Source organism: Mustela nivalis (genome assembly GCF_964662115.1).
Source record: "Mustela nivalis genome assembly, chromosome: 10".
NCBI classification, from domain to species: domain Eukaryota; kingdom Metazoa; phylum Chordata; class Mammalia; order Carnivora; family Mustelidae; genus Mustela; species Mustela nivalis.
Window position 1 is genome coordinate 108,412,872 of NC_139029.1, and position 13,206 is coordinate 108,426,077.

Genomic DNA, 13,206 nt, shown 5'->3' on the forward strand with positions numbered 1-13,206 from the left:
GGAGAAAGAAAAGATGTGATAAAGAAAATGATGTACATACAAATGATTACAAGAAATAAAAATAATAAGAAGAGTTAGAAAAGTTGTAAGATAAAAGATCGGAAAAAGAATAATTTATATTTATATTTACCAGAGACAAATAATTTAAAATTATAATTGTAAAAGTTGTTATTTAAAATAGCAAAAATTATAGTGTTTAAAATATTAGTGTAAAATATTTTTGACAAAATGTGGAGACTTTAATGAAAGGCATTGTGGACTACCAAAAGAGAGATACACCATATTCATGGATGGTTCAAAAGGAAAATTATGAAAAAAATCTTACAATCCTTCATTTATAAATGAATGAATTTAGTGATATTTCTATAAAATTCTAAAGATATTTTCTTTTTCTTTATTTTCATTTATGGCATATGACAAGCTACCTCTGAATTTTATATGAAAGAGCAAAGTTCTTGTAATTACCAACACAATCTTAAGTGGGGGGGCGGGGAGCAAAGTTATGGAACCTATGTGATATCACAATTGATTACGAACTTACAGTAATCAGGCAGCAGAATAGCCTCACTGGGATAAACAAATTGGCAATGAAAAGAATGATCAGGCCAGTTACAGAGCTACACAAATGTGGAAACTCAGTCAGGACTAAGGAGGTATTTCAAATTAGTGGGGAAAATGAAATATCTGATTATGATAGACAACTGATTACCCATTTAGAAAAGAAGGTTAAAATAAATATAAAATGTATAAAAAATTCCATTCTGTGTTAAAGAAAACCTTAATTTTAAACAGAATATGAGTTTTCACAACTTTTTAAAGGAAACAGAAAAGTTCAGGTTTCTGAGCGTATGAGTGGTTGAGACTTCTTAAAGTCATGAAAAGGGCAAATAACATTGTTAATGTTGCACAGATAGGGCTATACTAAAAACAAAATACCTGCTCATCAAATTACACAATTAAAAGCAAACAAGATGAAAGATGTTCACAAATCATTTACTAATACTGTACTAGAAACCAGAATATGTGAAGAACTTACAGATCTTAACAAAAAGAGACTAGAATTTTTTTTTAAAAGAACAGATAATTCATAGAAAAGGAAACCAAATGACCAGCAAACATAAAAAGATGTTCATGATCATTACTATGCAAGAAACACATATTAGAAGTATAAGGATACATTAGTTAATGTACATAAAATGGCAGTTATTTAAGTTTAGCAACAATGTACAAAAGAGTGATTCTTATAAACCGTAAGTGGAAACAGAAATTGGCAAGAGCAAATTAGAGGGATGGGTATGATTGAAAATTTAACATCTACTTATAGATGATTAACTTGGAGAGTCTCTTCAACATTTAACCAAGTAGACACACACACAAATCCCCATAGATGAAGTATTTATACAGCAAATAGTGCAAAACAACTTCAGTGCTCATCTAAAAGGGACAGGATATCAAAATCACGCTGTGCTCATAAGGTGGATACTATGAAGCTGTGAAAATGAATAAATGACAGCTACACAGATCAACTTGAATAATACACAAAAATAATGTTTAAAGAAGAGAGCAAGTGTAGACGAGAGTCTCAAGTATTATGCCATTTCTGTTAAGTTAAAACCATACACAACACAATATTTAACCAGTGACGATTACCAGCATGGAATAAAGCATGAAGGAATAATTTTAAATTTGGTGTAAACCAGGTTGATTGTAATCACTAAATTAACATTTGGGAGTAAAGAAAGGATGTTGGGGTTGGGAGTATGGTATCCAAGAATAAGAGGCTAGGGTCCTAAGTGGCAATTGGTGGTAGGAATAAACCCACACCCTCATTTCTAAGCAGCCCTATTACAAGCTGGGAGTAGCTATCCTGAGTTCCCATGGAGGAAGGCAGGGAGGGAGCAGCTGCCAGTCACCACCGGTCACAGGACCATGTGGGTGGCAGGAGGCAGTCCCCTCATGCCCAGGTTCTGTCTCACAGGCTGAGGGCAGAGCCCAAAGCCAGGATAAAAGGGCCTCATGGTCAGGGCACCTCTATACCCTCCTCTCCTGAGGTGCTGACAAACCCAGTGCTGCCTGTGGACCGGTAAGTGTCCCTTGGGACTGAGAGCAGAGCCTTTCACAGAGGGAGCTCAGACCAGAGCAGGGGGCAGGGGGCAGGGGGGGTTAGGGCCTTTGCAGTGCATGTGTGTGTGTGTGTGTTGGGAGGGGGTGACAGTGAGTAGAGGATGAGATTGGGTTCCTGTTAGCAAAGAACAAGCCACAGGGACACTGAGGGAGGGGCAAGGAGCAAGGAAGGCTGGGAACATGAGCAGGAGCAACTGTGTGAGTGTTGACAGTACTCTAGAAAAAACAAACTGATCTGTAGTTGTTGGTCTCTGGTTGGAAGAATTTGCAGCATCTACCACCTTACCAAGCTGCAACTGTTGTCAAAAGGGAGCCTTATCTTTGAAAGCGTAACTATCCCTCCCGGGAAAAGTAAAGATGGGAACAGGGACACTCAGCCAGCAGAGAGGAAATCACAGCTGACTGACTTATTTAAGCACTCAGACAAAAGGGCTTCAGAGTTAGAGTAGAACAACTCAAATCTTGATGCTGAGGTGTTAGTTTGAGGTGAGTGTGTGCAGGATACCAGAGCAGTGGGACCAGTCAGAGGCCTGGTGCAAGTCCCAGTTTACAGTAAGTTATCTTTTGCCTCAGCTCATTCTTCCAGCCAATCTCCAATGTCCTTTGCGGGTGTGAACTTCTATGTCCCTACTGGACCGGGATATCTAGAAAGTTCTCCAAGAGGGAATGACTGTTTTCCCCAAAGAAGCAATTCCATTTCTAAACTGCTGCCTAGATTAAGTATTTCCGTGATTTTTGCTGTAGAATTTCTCCTCTAGATGTTTGATTTTGAGCACTTTTCCTTAGCATATTTTGACTTCAGTTCTCTAATTATATAACAGATGAAGCACTTCAGAGATGATATGAGAGCATTCGGAGAACTGGTAGAAATAATTAAAGTTTCTCTGTTGGCTTAACCAGGACTCCATTTAAACTGTTCATCAAATAAAGGCACTGGAAATGAAATTGCAGACAGGAAGGAGTGGGGCAGGGGGGCTCTGGGTCCTGGGTCTGACTGTGTAACTCTCTCCCTCAGCTCCTGACCCCGCCAGCCCAGATGTCCTGCCAGCAGAACCAGCAGCAGTGCCAGCCCCCTCCCAAGTGTCCCACCCCCAAGTGCCCCCCAAAGTGTCCCCCAAAGTGCCCCCCAGTCTCTTCCTGCTGCAGTGTTAGCTCTGGGGGCTGCTGTGGCTCCAGCTCTGGGGGTGGCAGCTGCTGTAGCTCTGGGGGTGGTGGCTGCTGTAGCTCTGGGGGTGGCGGGTGCTGCCTGAGCCACCACAGGCGACACAGGTCCCACCGTCGTAGACACCAGAGCTCTGGCTGCTGCAGCCAGCCCTCAGGGGGCTCAGGATGCTGCAGCCAGCCCTCGGGGGGCTCTGGCTGCTGTGGAGGAGGCAGCAGTCAGTCCTCTGGAGGCTGCTGCTGATGGGGACCCTGTGCGAAGAAAAGTATGCTTGAGGATAGCGAGTAAACAAATCCTTCCTCTTGCTCCTATTTTCCTGCTGCTTCTGCCCATATGGTTCAGGGGTCTGAGTGAAGCCTTGTGTTGTGGCCCACAGGATCCCTTTTCCCTGGTGTCCAGGAGCCACTACCCCTCCCCCAACCCCATTTACTCACCTTTTCCCCCATATGCATGGCTGCCATAGGAATCCATAGCACAGACCCTACACCTTTCACAGCTTACCTTGTTGTAAACCCAGCCTGATGTGAAACAATAAAACTAGAAATCTTCACTCCCTCTTGCTTTGATTGTTGTTTTCTTTTTATTCCTACAGTATCTTTTTCATACTCTGTCCTCAACTCCTGCTTCCCCCGAGGCCTCAGTGTGTATGGAACTTACTCAGATTTACCACCTGCACCACTAATGTCCTTAAGAGCAAAACAAATTTTTATTGGTTCAGAATCCAATCCAGGAGCCAACTTTGCGTTTAGTTGCCAGAATTCTTTAGTCTCCTCCTATCTGTGACAGCCCAGGCTTTTTTGTCTTTCATGATTTGAAGATTTTTAAACAGTTGTTGGTTTTTGTAGAATGCTTATCAGTTTGGGCTTGTTTGATGATTCTTCCTGACTTGGTTCAGTGGTACATTTTTGTAAGGAGTGTCCTGAGGGCTGATACCATGCCTCACATGATATCTAGTTGTCACACCCCTTGGACCCTAAAAATTGGAATAGAGACATTTGGGAAATTCCTGATAAAGCTGAGACATTGAATTTCTAAATTTCATTCCACCAATTTGTATCTTTTGCCAGTAAAAGCAGCCTTTTCATCCCACTCTGAGTAGGTTAACCATGCATTTCCCAAGGAAGCTGACAGACCTCCTGGAAGCTGTTGCCTGTTGTGCACCACTAGTTCTCCTCAGAAACCATCCCACCATCTATCTTTGTTTCCAGACATGCACCTCGACTCAAGTCCCAGTAGGACGCAAAAGGTGATGTAGAAAGTGTGACCCATAAATAGGTACACTACACTGTAAAAGAACTAAATAGATTTTTTTCTAATTTATACAGATATAAACCCAGGGAATATGTATGGGATGGATAATAAGGGTATGAGATAATTGTAAAAGGGACATAAAGTTGGATGAGGCCGAACTTATTTATATAGGTCCACCAAGCAGATATTTTAGACTTAATACTATAGTTTGGTGGTGGTGGTGATGGGGCATGGTGGTGGGGTAGGGGGATGGTTAGACAGGGCTCTAATAGTTTGTTGGGTTGGTTGGCTGAAACATGGACCAAAAGGTGGCTGACACTAAATGAAGATGAAATGCCAGGACTTCCTTGGTATATTATAGATGAAGGCGTCCAAGGCTTATCGGAATTTTAGAGTGGAATTATCAGTTGAGATCTTCTCATCTCCTCTGGAAGGGCCCATGAGACTTATCTTTCATGACTGTGAGAAATATATCTGTGAGGAGATAATAGCTTCCTTGAAGAGCTATGTGATTGTTCTCTTTAGGTTAGAAATTACAGTGGAATCTGATGCCACTGAATTGGGAAACCTAAATGCACCTAAATGCAATAGGGATAATTGGATACCATTGACAGCACTTAGGTACCAAAGGCAAAGGGGGTGTGGTTACTATTGTGGATAATAGTCAAGGCAGTAATCAGAACATTCTGACTCACAGAGAGCTATGGTTCTGGCTGTTCATCATGGTGGTGTGGAAATGAAGCTGATGGGAAGTCTACTGCATTGTCACTTGATATGTATAAGAGGAAAAATTCTAAGTCAAGTGAACAAAACTCTGAACTGTAAAAAGAGAGAATAGTGCTCCCCCAATCAATTCCCAACTTTTAGCTAGTTATAGACATGAACCCCTTGAATGAAGGGGAGGCTAGGTCCTCTTGAGGAAGAATCCTTGAACTCTGCCAAAGATTTATACTATTAATCTTTCTCCCAGCCTTCCCCAAAAGGACCTATGGCACTTCACCAGAGTAATTGTGCACTGGGGAAAAGAAAATAATCAGACTTTGGGGCTAATTGGACACTGGCTCTGGATTGACACTAATTCCAGGAGCCTCAAAACATCACTTTTTGGTCCACTTAGAATAGAAGCTTAAAGAAGTCCGGTGATCAATGGAATTTCAGCTCAGTTGTTTTTTTGTTTTTGTTTTTGTTTTTAATCTTACAATAGGCCCAGTGGATACTGAACCCACCCTTTAGTTGTTTCTGGTTCTAGAATGTATGATTGGAACCGATATACAGAAAAACTGGCAGAATCTCTAATCGGTGGAGTGAGGTCTATTATGATGGGGAGGTCAGATAGGAGCCATTAGAACTATCTCTACCTAGGAAAACAATAAATCAAAAACAACCCCACACTTCTGAAGGGATTGCAGAGATTAGTGATACAATGATTGATCTGAAGGATGCAGAGGTGGTTATTCCCACCACATCCCTATTTAACTTGCCTATTGCTAGAAAGCAAATGAGTCTTAGAGAATGATAATGGTTTACTGTAAACTGAAGCCAGTGGTGACTCCTTCCACTTGTAGCTGCTGTACCAGCTGTGGTTTTGTTACATGAGGAAGTTAGCACATCCCCTGGTAACTGACATGCAGCTAGGGATCTGGAAAGCTTTTTTTTTTTTTTTTTTTTTTCTCTTCAGATCTGTTAGGAAAGACCACCAGAAGCAGTTTATTTTCAGTTGGAAAGGCCAGCAATGTACCTTTATTGTCCTTCCCCAGAAGTAGGACAATTCTGCTACCCTATGTTATAGTTTAGTTCTCAGGAATTGAGAACTTGTTGTCCTTCCCTTCAACAAGTCCTCACACTGGTCCATTACGTCAATATTATGTGGATTAGTACCTAACAAGTAAAAAGTAGCAACTACTCTAGACTTATTGTCAAGGCATCTGTGTGCCAGAGGGCAGGAAATAACTCTGATAAAAACTCAGGGGTCTTCTACCTTGGTGGAATTTCTAGGGGTCCAGTGGTACAAGTATAGTACAGTGAAACAAAAGTAAATAGAAGTAGTTCCATCTGGCCCCTCCTACAATAAAAAATAAGGCACAACACCTAGTGTGACTCTTTGGGTTTTGGAGGTAACATATTCTTCATTTGGGTGCGTTACCCTAGCCCATTTACTGAGTAACCCCGAATCTGCTAGTGTTCAATGGGGTCCAAGATAGGAGAAGGCACCAGCAGACACAGTGATTCCGTTGAACGGGAAGTTAAGGCTGCCACATGGCTACTTTGGCCTCCTCATGACTGAATCAATAGGAAAAGAAGGTAGTTACTGAGCTCAGTGGGATGATTGATCTTGATTACCACAGAGAAATTAAACTGCTATTCACAGTGGAGGTAAAGAAGAGTATGTGTGGAATACAGGAAATCCCTTGGGGCAACTCTTAGTTCTGCCATGCCCTGCAATTAAAGTCCATGGAAAACTAGAAGAACCCAATTCAGACAGGATATTCATGCCCCATACCCTTTAGGAATGAATATTGGGTCACCTCACAAGCCAGAAAGAACCATGGCCAGAACTACAGGCATTTCTTTCTAGGATATGTTTACTTCCTTCCTTTGTTGTGAGTGTGTGTGTTAAGTACCTTTGGTTTCCTCCCATTCTTATCCCCTTATCATATAACATAAGATGCTTTGACTGATGTATTTCAGTATTGTTCAACATTACATAATAGAAGTTAAGTTAAGGATATCAAAGAGAAGGGCCAACATCATTCAAGGACTTCACATCCTTTTCTGGTGAAAGAGTTTTTGCATTATTTGCTATCCAGAGCCTAATTGCTTCATGTTAGCTGGCAGTATGGCCTTGTCATTGTCTTTATTTGGAGGTTGAATATTGTTTAAGGAGATGTATATGGGTGTCAAGTTGACAAGGGGTGAATTGTGATGGTTAATTTTATGTGTGGACTTGGCTAGGCCATGGCACTCAGATTTTAAATCAAACACTCAATGTAAATGTTGATATGAAGGTATTTTTTAATGTGATTATCATTTAAATCAGTTGAATTTGAGTAAAAGAGATTACCCTCCATAATGTGGATGTACCCCAACCAGTCAGTAGAAAGAATTAGATAAAACAACAGGGCCACCCAAGAAGAAGGAATTCTACCGGCTGCCTTCAGACTGGCAGCTGTACCATACCGGCTGCCTTCAGACTGGCAGCTGCACCATCACCATTCCCTGGGTCTCTAGCCTGCCAGCCTGCTCTGCAGTTTTCAAACTTGTCAGCTCCCACAGCTGTGTGGGCTAGTTCCTTAAAATAAATTTCTCTGTATATGTGTACACATCTTATTGGTTCTGTTTCTCTGGAAAACCCAGACTAACACAAGGCATGTGGATATGTGAGTGAATGAGGGAAAGAATGAGGTGGGGGGAGGGATGGATTAGGTAAGGGCTTTTTGTGTCTTTTACTCATTTCATTGTGTATGCTTATTTACTTTTGATTTTGTAAGATGTATTTATATATTGGGGCTATCAACTTCTTACTGAGTATATGTGTTGTATTGTTCTGTAGTTATTTGTCTTTTTACCTTATATATGATACTTTGTGCTGTATAAAACTTATTTTTTTTCCTGTAATCTAACTGATCAACTCTTTTCTTTATATATTATGGGTTTCGTGCCATTCTTATTACACCCTCCCCCATTAATAGTTAAGCAACAGTTGTCTGTATTTTCTATTGATTTTAGAGATGAAGAAAACTACAATTTATTAAGTGCTCATTTGTAGCTCCGAAAGGAGGAAAGGAAAATTAATTTAGTCTGAATTGCTTCCCATGTGATCTCAGCAGTGCCCCCATCCAGCTCCCTGAGAGAAGAGGGAATTACGATGTAAGAGACAGACCCCTTTGGGTGAATAGGTGACCTCAGAAGCCCTCTAATAGTCAAACGTGTTTACTGAATGCCAAAAGCCATTGATAGCTCATAACCAAAGCCAAAGTGTCAGTCCAAGTGATAGGGTTGCAATCATGTGGCTGATTCATCACTAAGTCCAAGCAGATGGAGAGTTTGAGTGCTGCCCTGCCTGGAGGCAGGGGCATGGGCCAGATTACCTCCTTGAATCAGAAGCTGAACTCCCATGTGAGCCAAGGCATGGATATCCTAGACACTCCCCATAAGGAAGCCCACTGGAACAACTTGAACAAACGTCATGGTCAGGTGAAACAGTGGCTGACTTCTGAGGGGTGTAGCCATTCACACCTCACTGAGCCTGTCTTGGAGTGTGGTCTCTCATGAGGGTGACTGGAGTCATAGGGGATAGCTGTTTGCGAACTGCCAAGGTAGTAGTAAGACTAATGAAAGGGTTTTTAAAAGTCTATGCTTGCATAAGCATATACTACTTGTTAAAGGGGAATGAGAAATATGAGGCACAGCTGTGTTGTTAAAGGGATTTTTAAAATCTCCTTTGTAAGATAATGTTATGGAAAGGATACAGAGCAAATGGGACTTGAACTGCATTGTCTCAGAAAGGAAAATATCATGGAATAAAGTGTGGGAGTTCCTCCACTGCCACATGACATGGATGGCCACTGGCCATGAGGGATCAATGCCCACTGTGGAAGCCAGTCTTGTTCTGTCTCCTCTCTATATGAGTGAAATGTTATTCCTTCTAGTGATTGAATGCACTATGTTTTCCTTGGCAACTCTGATATTGAGATTCAATGGGCAGAGTGTTTATAGTGCTCCCCTGGGATTCATAACCTGTGTATGGTACTCTGCCTGACAAAAAGAAGAGGGTGCAACAGACACATTGACAAATGGGAAACCTCAGAAAACCAATGCTTTGATGGGCAAAATGTTTATATATTGGACTGCTAATAAAACCATGAGACTTTTAACAAAGGCTTAAAATCCTGTGTTCATAATACAACTATGCTGCTGACTCACTAACTCCATCTAAGTCAGGTCAATTGACAGTTTGGGCATTGCCTGCATAGAGGTAACGGCATGGATCAAATGGCATCTCAACTCCATCATCTCACCAATCAGGAGCAGGAATCCATGTTTTGACCACTTCCCCATTACCAGCTCCTTTGGAAGAGCCTGAATGTTGGCTCCAAGCTGCTTAGGAGCTTCCCTGGTATAATCTGAAACTGACTTTTATTGGCAGAGGGCAGGGAGAGAATGAAGAAAGCCTCAGGTTGATAGGCAACAGGTTTGACGACAAGAAAACTCATTCAAGAGGCTTGCATTGGGCCGCTGAAAGACAGGTAGATCTTCACACCCCCACCCCTTCAAATCTTAAAAAGTTATATGGAGGCCTTAACTGGGCTCAGTCACATAAAATATCCAGGTGGTCTCAACACATAATCATCTCAAGGCTGTGTCCTTAGGGCAGCCTCTGGGAGCAGGGAAGAATAGCTGAACTCACATCCCAAGGATGGGGAAGGGGTGAGAAATCTTCACTTGCCAAGTTCCATCTAGCTTATGGGCCAAATAGTAGTCACATCCTCTCCATGACCTCCCCCAACACTGAGCAGGAGAACAAATCTCTCAGCACAATGTGGGGAACACACCTCACTGAGCCTGTTTTGGAGAGTAGTCTCCTGTGGGAATGACCTTATTCATCAGGATTAGGTATTTGCCACTTGAAAAATCAATGCTTATGTTAGTAATACGATTTTAAGATCATTAACTCCTCACTGTGCATAGCTCTGTATGAGCCAATGAAGGTAAACAAATATAAGATCCAAGCCAGAATGTGAAGGAACTTATTATAACCTTATTTGAGTGATATGATGCAAGATATACAACATTTCCCCACCCCCCAACTCAGAGCAGAGATGCAACAGTGGGATTGGCCAGGTGCCAGCCCCTTTATCTCTTGATAAGGAAGTGTTCCAGGCCCAAGGCCCCATTCTGTGCTGCTGAGTGGGGATCAAAACACTATACCAACAAAACTTTTTCCCCAGCACCTTGAGTTTTCAACTTTTCATTATCTCATGGAATGAAGAAAGCACTGCTGAGATCTAACCAGAAACAATGCAGAATGAGAAATCATTTTTCTCTGTGCCCCAGAACCAGCACCAAGCAAATCTGCAATCTTTGCTTTTTCTCTACAAACCCTTTAAATCCTAATAAATTATAAATGATGAAGTAATATTCTTAGAGTCTAGATGAAAATTCAGTTACTATTTTAAATAGCAACTTTTAAAGTTATATTTTCTAAGTCTTCTTACTAATTTTTTTATATTTACCTCATATTTATCTCAACTGTGCTGGGTTCTCGCATTACTTCTGAATCGTTGAGTGGACATTCTTATGCATCTTTTCTTTCATTTTTCTTTTTTAACATTGACTCAATGTCATAACAATGTTTATCTTATGTTATGAATGATACATTCACTTTAAGCTCAGTTCATCTACCCCAATAAATATTTGTTGAATGAATTAAGGAATCACTCAAATCTTTATGCTAATTTGCATTCTCAGGAACAAAGCATAAGTGACCAATTGCACTTCACCTGTTTTTGTACCAATAATGAGTTTTGTGAGCTAATTATAAATCTGACAGCTCCCTCCTTAAAAAACAAATCCTGTTTCTTCTGTATGAGTGAGATAGAATTGGTTTTCCAAATTAATTTCAAGGGTAATTACAGATTTTTTTTTCTTCCTTTTCTTTTGCTCGTTTTTTTTTTTTTTTTTTTGAGATTTTATTTATTTACTTGGAGATAAAGAGAGAGAGCACAAGCAGGGGAAGAGGCTTAGGAAGAAGGAGAAGCAGACTCCCGACCAGCAGGGAGCCTGACATGGGGGGATGGGGACCCTTATTCCAGAGTCCTGGGATCATGACCTGAGTACCAAAAGCAGGTGGCCCACTTTCTCTTTCTTTAGAATCCATCCTTCATGGTTTTTCCAAATCTTTTATAGGAATGTTACTTGTTTACTCTTAATTTATATGAACCCTATATTTATTAGGGATTTTAGTCCTATCACTGTCATTTGCAATCTATTTTCCCAAGTTATTTATTGAACCATTTTTTATATTGGTTTTAGATTCATAGAAAAACTGAGAGGAAGGTACAGAGATTTCCCATATACCCGATCATCTATGTATAGTTTCCTCATTATCAACATCCCCCAAAAGAGTGCTACATTTGTTACAATCCATGAACCTATATCAATACATCAATGTCATCCAAAGTCCATAGTTTACATTACTGTTTACTCACTCTATAGGTTTGAACAAATGTATAATGACAGGTATCCATAAAAATGGTATTATATGGAGTACTATCACTGTGCTAAAAATCCTTGGTGTTCTGTCTACTCATACCTCCCCATCCTATCCTCAGCAACATCCTGATCTTAAAAAGACTAAAAAAACGCTGACCTTTCACTGTCTCCATAGTTTTGTCTTTTCCATATGTCATATAGCTGGAGTCATACAGCATATAACTTTTTCAGATTGGTTTCTTTTATTTAGTAATATTATTTATAGTTCCTCCATGTCTTTTCATTGCCTGATAATTAATTTCTTTATAGTGCCAAATAACATTTCCTTGTCTGGGCAGTTTTTTATTCATTTACCTCCTGAAGGATATTGTAATTGGTAGTTAAGAGTAAAGCTGCTCTAAATATCTGTGTGCAGGTTTTTGTGTTTACATAAGTTTTCAATCCCTTTGGTTAAATATCATAAGATTGCTTGATCAAATTGTTAAGAGTACATTTACTTTTGTAAGGAACCACCAAACTATCTTCCAATGTAGCTATACAATTTTGCATTCCTACCAGCAATAAACCAGAGTTCCCGTGGCTCCATATCTTTATCTGTATTTGGTGTTGTCAGTGTTGCAGACTTTGGCCATTCTAATAGGTATATAGTGGTTTCTCCTTGATGTTTTAATTTGCATTCCTGTGATGACATATGATGAGGAGTGTTTTTCATATGCTTATTAGTCATTTGTATATCTTCATTGGTGTGGTATTTGTTAAGGACTTTTGTCCATTTTTTAGCTGAGTTGTTTATTTTCTTCTTGTTGAGTTTTAAGAGTTATTTATATGTTTTGAATAATAGTCCTTCATCATATATGTCTTTTAAAATTACTGATAGTCTGTGTTTTATCATCTTTTAACTTTGTCTTTTGCAAACAAAAGATTTTAATTTAATCAAGTCTAGTTTATCACTTATTTCTGTCCTGTATTATGTATTTGGTATTGTATCTAAAAAGTCATCACCAAATCCAAGTTAGTCTAGGTCTTCTTCAATAGTTATCTTCCAGGCCTACGGCCATACCACCCTGAATGCTTCCAATCTCGTCTGATCTCAGGCGCTAAGCAGGGTCCGGCCTGCTTAGTACTCAGATGGGAGACAACAGATATCTTCCAGGAGTTTTATAATGTTTCATTTTACATTTAGGTCTGTGATCCATTTTGAGTTTATTTTTATGAAATGTATAAGGTTTGTGTCTAGATTTTTTTTTTTTAATGTAGATAACCCTTTTATCCAGCATTACTTGTTGAAAAGTCTATTTTTGTTTCATTGTATAACTTTTGTTCTTTGTCGGAGTTTAATTGACTATATTTATAGGTGTCTATTTCTGGCCTCTCTATTCTGTTCCATTGATCTATTATCTATTATTTTCTTAATGTCAAATTGTCTTGATTATGTAGCTTTATACTAAGTCTTAAAG

General features: G+C 40.0%; 1 pseudogene across 1 annotated transcript; it reads left to right on the forward strand.

Annotated features, from left to right (window-relative positions):
* The first annotated feature begins 2,032 nt into the window (after positions 1 to 2,032).
* On the forward strand, positions 2,033 to 3,789 carry LOC309843211 (late cornified envelope protein 2B pseudogene; annotated as a pseudogene). The gene is made up of 2 exons (XR_014316535.1): positions 2,033 to 2,083; positions 3,140 to 3,789. The product of XR_014316535.1 is annotated as a late cornified envelope protein 2B pseudogene (transcript).
* The last annotated feature ends 9,417 nt before the right edge of the window (positions 3,790 to 13,206 follow it).